The following is a 9,723-nucleotide window of genomic DNA, read 5'->3' as shown; positions in this document are numbered from 1 at the left end:
ATCATTGCAGCTAAATTTCAACTATGCGAAAAAACCCAGTTTGAGAACAACTACTCATAAAAAATTGACCAACTTGAACAGCGCACAGCTAACTAGGATCAAACTCATTAACCAATCAACTAATAACATAATCGCGATAATGAAACCAGCAATCATAAAAGGTATCTTGATATGCATGAAATTATTACGATTAATTCTTATTGAAATATTTTGTCATTACAGGATATCTTCTTTTAATCATTGCAGCTAAATTTCAACTATCAGAAGAAACCCAACTTGAGATCAGCTACTCGTCCAAGATCGACCAACTGGAACAGCGAACAGTTGAGGCCAACAGAATCGAAGTCATTAACCAACCAACTTTAGATGATCCACGCCGATAACGAAACAAGCAATCATAAAAGGTAACTTGATATACATGAAATTATTACGATTAATTCTTATTGAAATATTTTGTCATCACAGCATATCTTCTTTTAATCATTGCAGCTAAATTTTAACTATGTGAAAAAACCCAGTTTGAGAACAACTACTCGTAAAAAATCGACCAACTTGAACAGCGCACAGCTAACTAGGATCGAACTCATTAACCAATCAACTAATAAGATAATCGCGATAATGAAACCAGCAATCATAAAAGGTAAATTATATACATGAAATTATTACGATTAATTCTTATTGAAATATTTTGTCATTACAGGATATCTTCTTTTGATCATTGCAGCTAAATTTCAACTATAAGAAGAAACCCAACTTGAGATCAGCTACTCGTCCAAAATCGACCAAGTGGAACAGCGAACAGATGAGGCCAACAGAATCGAAGTCATTAACCAACCAACTTTAGATGATCCACGCCGAAAACGAAACAAGCAATCATAAAAGGTAACTTGATATACATGAAATTTTTACGATTAATTCTTATTGAAATATTTTGTCATTACAGGATATCTTCTTTTAATCATTGCAGCTAAATTTCAACTATGAGAAAAAACCCAACTGAGAACAACTACTCATCCAAAATCAACCAACTTGAACAGCGCACAGGCAACTAGAATCGAACTCCTTAACCAATCAACTAATAAGATAATCGCCAATAATGAAACCATTAATCATAAAAGGTAACTTAATATACATGGAATTATTACGATTAATTGTTATTGAAATATTTTGTCATTACAGGATATCTTTTAATCATTGCAGCTAAATTTCAACTATGCGAAAAAACCCAGCTTGAGATCAACTACTCATCCAAAATCGACCAACTGGAACAGGGCACAGATGAGGCCAACAGAATCGAACTCATTAACCCACCAACTTTAGATGATCCACACCGATAACGAACCAAGCAATCATAAAAGGTAACTTGATATACATGGAATTATTACGATTAATACTTATGGAAATATTTTGTCATTACAGGATATCTTCTTTTAATCATTGCAGCTAAATTTCAACTATAAGAAGAAACCCAGCTTGAGATCAGCTGCTCGTCCAAAATCGACCAACTGGAACAGCAAACAGATGAGGCCAACAGAATCGAAGTTATTAACCAACCAACTTTAGATGATCCACACCGATAACGAAACAAGCAATCATAAAAGGTAACTTGGTATACATGAAATTATTACGATTAATTCTTATTGAAATATTTTGTCATTACGGGATATCTTCTTTTAATCATTGCAGCTAAATTTCAACTATGCGAAAAAACCCAGTTTGAGAACAACTACTCATAAAAAATCGACCAACTTGAACAGCGCACAGCCAACTAGGATCAAACTCATTAACCAATCAACTAATAACATAATCGCGATAATGAAACCAGCAATCATAAAAGGTATCTTGATATGCATGAAATTATTACGATTAATTCTTATTGAAATATTTTGTCATTACAGGATATCTTCTTTTAATCATTGCAGCTAAATTTCAACTATAAGAAGAAACCCAACTTGAGATCAGCTACTCGTCCAAAATCGACCAACTTGAACAACGCACAGCTAACTAGGATCGAACTCTTTAATCAATCAACTAATAAGATAATCGCGATAATGAAACCAGCAATCATAAAAGGTAACTTGATATGCATGAAATTATTACGATTAATTCTTATTGAAATATTTTGTCAACTATAAGAAGAAACCCAGCTTGAGATCAGCTACTCGTCCAAAATCGACCAACTGGAACAGCGAACAGATGAAACCAACAGAATCGAAGTTATTAACCAACCAACTTTAGATGATCCACGCCGATAACGAAACAAGCAATCATAAAAGGTAACTTGATATACATGCAATTATTACGATTAATTCTTATTGAAATATTTTGTCATTACGGGATATCTTCTTTTAATCATTGCAGCTAAATTTTAACTATGTGAAAAAACCCAGTTTGAGAACAACTACTCGTAAAAAATTGACCAACTTGAACAGCGCACAGCTAACTAGGATCGAACTCATTAACCAATCAACTAATATGATAATCGCGATAATGAAACCAGCAATCATAAAAGGTAAATTATATACATGAAATTATTACGATTAATTCTAATTGAAATATTTTGTCATTACAGGATATCTTCTTTTGATCATTGCAGCTAAATTTCAACTATAAGAAGAAACCCAACTTGAGATCAGCTACTCGTCCAAAATCGACCAAGTGGAACAGCGAACAGATGAGGCCAACAGAATCAAAGTCATTAACCAACCAACTTTAGATGATCCACGCCGAAAACGAAACAAGCAATCATAAAAGGTAACTTGATATACATGAAATTTTTATGATTAATTCTAATTGAAATATTTTGTCATTACAGGATATCTTCTTTTAATCATTGCAGCTAAATTTCAACTATGAGAAAAAACCCAACTGAGAACAACTACTCATCCAAAATCAACCAACTTGAACAGCGCACAGGCAACTAGAATCGAACTCCTTAACCAATCAACTAATAAGATAATCGCCAATAATGAAACCATTAATCATAAAAGGTAACTTAATATACATGGAATTATTACGATTAATTGTTATTGAAATATTTTGTCATTACAGGATATCTTTTAATCATTGCAGCTAAATTTCAACTATGCGAAAAAACCCAGCTTGAGATCAACTACTCATCCAAAATCTACCAACTGGAACAGGGCACAGATGAGGCCAACAGAATCGAACTCATTAACCCACCAACTTTAGATGATCCACACCGATAACGAACCAAGCAATCATAAAAGGTAACTTGATATACATGGAATTATTACGATTAATACTTATGGAAATATTTTGTCATTACAGGATATCTTCTTTTAATCATTGCAGCTAAATTTCAACTATAAGAAGAAACCCAGCTTGAGATCAGCTGCTCGTCCAAAATCGACCAAGTGGAACAGCGAACAGATGAGGCCAACAGAATCGAAGTCATTAACCAACCAACTTTAGATGATCCACGCTGAAAACGAAACCAGCAATCATAAAAGGTATCTTGATATGCATGAAATTATTACGATTAATTCTTATTGAAATATTTTGTCATTACAGGATATCTTCTTTTAATCATTGCAGCTAAATTTCAACTATAAGAAGAAACCCAACTTGAGATCAGCTACTCGTCCAAAATCGACCAACTTGAACAACGCACAGCTAACTAGGATCGAACTCTTTAATCAATCAACTAATAAGATAATCGCGATAATGAAACCAGCAATCATAAAAGGTAACTTGATATGCATGAAATTATTACGATTAATTCTTATTGAAATATTTTGTCATTACAGGATATCTTCTGTTAATCATTGCAGCTGAATTTCAACTATAAGAAGAAACCCAGCTTGAGATCAGCTACTCGTCCAAGATCGACCAACTGGAACAGCGAACAGATGAAACCAACAGAATCGAAGTCATTAACCAACCAACTTTAGATGATCCACGCCGATAACGAAACAAGCAATCATAAAAGGTAACTTGATATACATGAAATTATTACGATTAATTCTTATTGAAATATTTTGTCATCACAGCATATCTTCTTTTAATCATTGCAGCTAAATTTTAACTATGTGAAAAAACCCAGTTTGAGAACAACTACTCGTAAAAAATCGACCAACTTGAACAGCGCACAGCTAACTAGGATCGAACTCATTAACCAATCAACTAATAAGATAATCGCGATAATGAAACCAGCAATCATAAAAGGTAAATTATATGCATGAAATTATTACGATTAATTCTTATTGAAATATTTTGTCATTACAGGATATCTTCTTTTGATCATTGCAGCTAAATTTCAACTATAAGAAGAAACCCAACTTGAGATCAGCTACTCGTCCAAAATCGACCAAGTGGAACAGCGAACAGATGAGGCCAACAGAATCGAAGTCATTAACCAACCAACTTTAGATGATCCACGCCGAAAACGAAACAAGCAATCATAAAAGGTAACTTGATATACATGAAATTTTTACGATTAATTCTTATTGAAATATTTTGTCATTACAGGATATCTTCTTTTAATCATTGCAGCTAAATTTCAACTATGAGAAAAAACCCAACTGAGAACAACTACTCATCCAAAATCAACCAACTTGAACAGCGCACAGGCAACTAGAATCGAACTCCTTAACCAATCAACTAATAAGATAATCGCCAATAATGAAACCATTAATCATAAAAGGTAACTTAATATACATGGAATTATTACGATTAATTGTTATTGAAATATTTTGTCATTACAGGATATCTTTTAATCATTGCAGCTAAATTTCAACTATGCGAAAAAACCCAGCTTGAGATCAACTACTCATCCAAAATCGACCAACTGGAACAGGGCACAGATGAGGCCAACAGAATCGAACTCATTAACCCACCAACTTTAGATGATCCACACCGATAACGAACCAAGCAATCATAAAAGGTAACTTGATATACATGGAATTATTACGATTAATACTTATGGAAATATTTTGTCATTACAGGATATCTTCTTTTAATCATTGCAGCTAAATTTCAACTATAAGAAGAAACCCAGCTTGAGATCAGCTGCTCGTCCAAAATCGACCAACTGGAACAGCGAACAGATGAGGCCAACAGAATCGAAGTTATTAACCAACCAACTTTAGATGATCCACGCTGTTAACGAAACAAGCAATCATAAAAGGTAACTTGGTATACATGAAATTATTATGATTAATTCTTATTGAAATATTTTTTCATTACGGGATATCTTCTTTTAATCATTGCAGCTAAATTTTAACTATGCGAAAAAACCCAGTTTGAGAACAACTACTCATAAAAAATCGACCAACTTGAACAGCGCACAGCTAACTAGGATCAAACTCATTAACCAATCAACTAATAACATAATCGCGATAATGAAACCAGCAATCATAAAAGGTATCTTGATATGCATGAAATTATTACGATTAATTCTTATTGAAATATTTTGTCATTACAGGATATCTTCTTTTAATCATTGCAGCTAAATTTCAACTATAAGAAGAAACCCAGCTTGAGATCAGCTACTCGTCCAAAATCGACCAACTGGAACAGCGAACAGATGAGGCCAACAGAATCGAAGTTATTAACCAACCAACTTTAGATGATCCACGCCGATAACGAACCAAGCAATCATAAAAGGTAACTTGATATACATGAAATTATTATGATTAATTCTTATTGAAATATTTTGTCATCACAGCATATCTTCTTTTAATCATTGCAGCTAAATTTTAACTATGTGAAAAAACCCAGTTTGAGAACAACTACTCGTAAAAAATCGACCAACTTGAACAGCGCACAGCTAACTAGGATCGAACTCGTTAACCAATCAACTAATAAGATAATCGCGATAATGAAACCAGCAATCATAAAAGGTAAATTATATACATGAAATTATTACGATTAATTCTTATTGAAATATTTTGTCATTACAGGATATCTTCTTTTGATCATTGCAGCTAAATTTCAACTATAAGAAGAAACCCAACTTGAGATCAGCTACTCGTCCAAAATCGACCAAGTGGAACAGCGAACAGATGAGGCCAACAGAATCGAAGTCATTAACCAACCAACTTTAGATGATCCACGCCGAAAACGAAACAAGCAATCATAAAAGTTAACTTGATATACATGAAATTTTTACGATTAATTCTTATTGAAATATTTTGTCATTACAGGATATCTTCTTTTAATCATTGCAGCTAAATTTCAACTATGAGAAAAAACCCAACTGAGAACAACTATTCATCCAAAATCAACCAACTTGAACAGCGCACAGGCAACTAGAATCGAACTCCTTAACCAATCAACTAATAAGATAATCGCCGATTATGAAACCAGCAATCATAAAAGGTAACTTGATACACATGGAATTATTACAATTAATTCTTATTGAAATATTTTGTCATTAAAGGATATCTATTTTTGATCATTGCAGCTAAATTTCAACTATGAGAAAGAACCCAGCTTGAGAACAACTACTCTGCCAAAATCGACCAACTTGAACAGCACACAGATGAAGCCAACAGAATCGAACTCATTAACCCACCAACTTTAGATGATCCACATCGATAACGAACCAAGCAATCATAAAAGGTAACTTGATATACATGAAATTATTACGATTAATTCTTATTGAAATATTTTGTCATTACAGGATATCTTCTTTTAATCGTTGCAGCTAAATTTCAACTATAAGAAGAAACCCAGCTTGAGATCAGCTACTCGTCCAAAATCGACCAACTGGAACAGCGAACAGATGAGGCCAACAGAATCGAAGTTATTAACCAACCAACTTTAGATGATCCACGCCGATAACGAACCAAGCAATCATAAAAGGTAACTTGATATACATGAAATTATTATGATCAATTCTTATTGAAATATTTTGTCATCACAGCATATCTTCTTTTAATCATTGCAGCTAAATTTTAACTATGTGAAAAAACCCAGTTTGAGAACAACTACTCGTAAAAAATCGACCAACTTGAACAGCGCACAGCTAACTAGGATCGAACTCATTAACCAATCAACTAATAAGATAATCGCGATAATGAAACCAGCAATCATAAAAGGTAAATTATATACATGAAATTATTACGATTAATTCTTATTGAAATATTTTGTCATTACAGGATATCTTCTTTTGATCATTGCAGCTAAATTTCAACTATAAGAAGAAACCCAACTTGAGATCAGCTACTCGTCCAAAATCGACCAAGTGGAACAGCGAACAGATGAGGCCAACAGAATCGAAGTCATTAACCAACCAACTTTAGATGATCCACGCCGAAAACGAAACAAGCAATCATAAAAGGTAACTTGATATACATGAAATTTTTACGATTAATTCTTATTGAAATATTTTGTCATTACAGGATATCTTCTTTTAATCATTGCAGCTAAATTTCAACTATGAGAAAAAACCCAACTGAGAACAACTACTCATCCAAAATCAACCAACTTGAACAGCGCACAGGCAACTAGAATCGAACTCCTTAACCAATCAACTAATAAGATAATCGCCGATTATGAAACCAGCAATCATAAAAGGTAACTTGATACACATGGAATTATTACAATTAATTCTTATTGAAATATTTTGTCATTAAAGGATATCTATTTTTGATCATTGCAGCTAAATTTCAACTATGAGAAAGAACCCAGCTTGAGAACAACTACTCTGCCAAAATCGACCAACTTGAACAGCACACAGATGGAGCCAACAGAATCGAACTCATTAACCCAGCAACTTTAGATGATCCACACCGATAACGAACCAAGCAATCATAAAAGGTAACTTGATATTGATGAAATTATTATGATTAATTCTTATTGAAATATTTTGTCATTAAAGATTATCTTTTTAATCATTGCAGCTAAATTTCAACTATGCGAAAAAACTAAGTTTGAGAACAACCACTCGTCAAAAATTGACCAACTTGAACGGCGCACAGCCAACTAGGATCGAACTCTTTAACCAATCGACTAATAAGATAATCGCCGATAATGAAACCAGCCATCATAAAAGGTAACTTGATATACATGGAATTATTACGATTAATTCTTATTGAAATATTTTGTCATTAAAGGATATCTTCTTTTGATCATTGCAGCTAAATTTCAACTATGAGAAAAAACCCAGTTTGAGAACAACTACTAGTCAAAAATCGACCAACTTGAAAGGCGCACAGCTAACTAGGATCGAACTCATTAACCAATCAACTAATAAGATAATCGCCGATAATGAAACCAGCAATCATAAAAGGTAACTTGATATACATGGAATTATTACGATTAATTCTCATTGAAATATTTTGTTATTAAAGGATATCTTCTTTTAATCATTGCAGCTAAATATCAACTGCGAGAAAAAACCCAGCTTGAGATCAACTACTCATCGGAAAATCTACACGTAGATACTGATTGACCCATTTGCTGATGAAAACTGCAGAAGCCCAGATGAGAAGTTGAGGAGCCAGCAACGGAAATCACTCAACGATGGATTCTTCTACAAACGGTGGTTGATTTCTATAAAATATTTTATCAGGAGCAGTAGAGAATATAGTGAATCTTATAAACATTGATTCAACCGACAAAGCTAATGGATTATCTCATTAACACTGATTCAGGATAAGCACTGTTTTAAAAGCAGCAAAGACAATAGTGTATCTTATTAGGATCAGCATTAACAATAGCGCATCTTATAAACACTGAGATACAGGAGCGGCAAAGACGATAGCGGATTTCTGTCGTAAAGTATTGATTTTTTTACTTATCACCCTTTTTCAAACCAGTCTGATATAGTGTTTTAAAGGAAATTATTTTATAATGTTTAATGCAATGTTAGAGTCTAATAAAAGCTAAGCTCCATTAATTCACGATATTGGTATTCGATCCTTGGTTGATAGAGAAGTCAAGTTAGGTTAGTCACTATGGGTAAATGGTTGCGTCGAGCACCTTGTTTGGGCTGCAGGTCTGATGAGTTAACTCCTAAACTGAGATATAGTTTCAACATGATATTGTGACTTTAATCTTTTAACTTTACCATAGTTGAAATAGTCAACTATGGCTATTTGTCCGTGTAGGTATCACATAATTAGGAAACAGAACATAACGTTAGGCCAGTGTTGATGTACAAATATTAAGTATTTGCTGAATTGTAGATGTATTTATTTGATGGATTTATATTTTCAAAGGCCCATGTAACTGATTTCACAATTTGAATCGTACATGTTGATTTTCAAATCGAGTTTTAACTTTGAGCCTCCATCAATCTGTTTGATGATCATCGCTACATATTTGAAATCAAAAGCTTTATTTGAAAGGAGACCATTATTTACATTTGAGAGGTAAAGCTTGGAATAACAAGGCATAAAGTTATTGCTAGGACAAATTTTTAACGTTTTAACAATGTTTATAGCTGTTTGAACTTCTTTTATTGTAATGGGTAAATCCATATCACGAGATGGCTCTCGTGAATTATCACTTAGCTTCAAATTGGGTGTATAATGATTATCAAGGAGTGGCAGTGAATCGGTAGTGCGTTTCTAAAATGGGCCCAGAAACTTTACAGTGAAAAAATGCCTGCAGTTGTAAATAGAGGAGTATAAATAATACATAATACAAATTACAAGTACATAAATTAATATAAAAATAAATAGAAAAAAACCAATAAATAATAAGTAGTAAATAATACAAAATACAAATACATACATAAATAGATAATATTAA

At 33.0% G+C, this 9,723-nt stretch overlaps 5 long non-coding RNA genes across 5 annotated transcripts; all 5 read left to right on the top strand.

Annotated features, from left to right (window-relative positions):
* The first annotated feature begins 519 nt into the window (after positions 1-519).
* Positions 520-1,242, top strand: LOC141913298 (uncharacterized). The gene is made up of 4 exons (XR_012620269.1): positions 520-640; positions 725-882; positions 968-1,118; positions 1,201-1,242. It is a non-coding gene; the product is annotated as an uncharacterized LOC141913298 (long non-coding RNA).
* Positions 1,243-2,914: 1,672 nt separating this feature from the next.
* On the top strand, positions 2,915-3,357 carry LOC141912471 (uncharacterized). Its single transcript, XR_012620176.1, has 3 exons — positions 2,915-2,990; positions 3,073-3,230; positions 3,316-3,357. It is a non-coding gene; the product is annotated as an uncharacterized LOC141912471 (long non-coding RNA).
* A 710-nt stretch (positions 3,358-4,067) lies between these two features.
* LOC141913304 (uncharacterized) lies at positions 4,068-4,790 on the top strand. The gene is made up of 4 exons (XR_012620270.1): positions 4,068-4,188; positions 4,273-4,430; positions 4,516-4,666; positions 4,749-4,790. It is a non-coding gene; the product is annotated as an uncharacterized LOC141913304 (long non-coding RNA).
* A 1,437-nt stretch (positions 4,791-6,227) lies between these two features.
* On the top strand, positions 6,228-7,065 carry LOC141913261 (uncharacterized). Its single transcript, XR_012620263.1, has 4 exons — positions 6,228-6,342; positions 6,428-6,585; positions 6,671-6,828; positions 6,914-7,065. It is a non-coding gene; the product is annotated as an uncharacterized LOC141913261 (long non-coding RNA).
* Positions 7,066-7,195: 130 nt separating this feature from the next.
* Positions 7,196-7,999, top strand: LOC141913176 (uncharacterized). The gene is made up of 4 exons (XR_012620232.1): positions 7,196-7,306; positions 7,392-7,542; positions 7,628-7,785; positions 7,869-7,999. It is a non-coding gene; the product is annotated as an uncharacterized LOC141913176 (long non-coding RNA).
* The last annotated feature ends 1,724 nt before the right edge of the window (positions 8,000-9,723 follow it).

This window comes from Tubulanus polymorphus, chromosome 11 (assembly GCF_964204645.1).
Source record: "Tubulanus polymorphus chromosome 11, tnTubPoly1.2, whole genome shotgun sequence".
Classification (NCBI taxonomy): domain Eukaryota; kingdom Metazoa; phylum Nemertea; class Palaeonemertea; order Tubulaniformes; family Tubulanidae; genus Tubulanus; species Tubulanus polymorphus.
The sequence above is the reverse complement of the archived record's forward strand: the minus strand, read 5'-3'. Positions and strand labels throughout refer to the sequence as shown.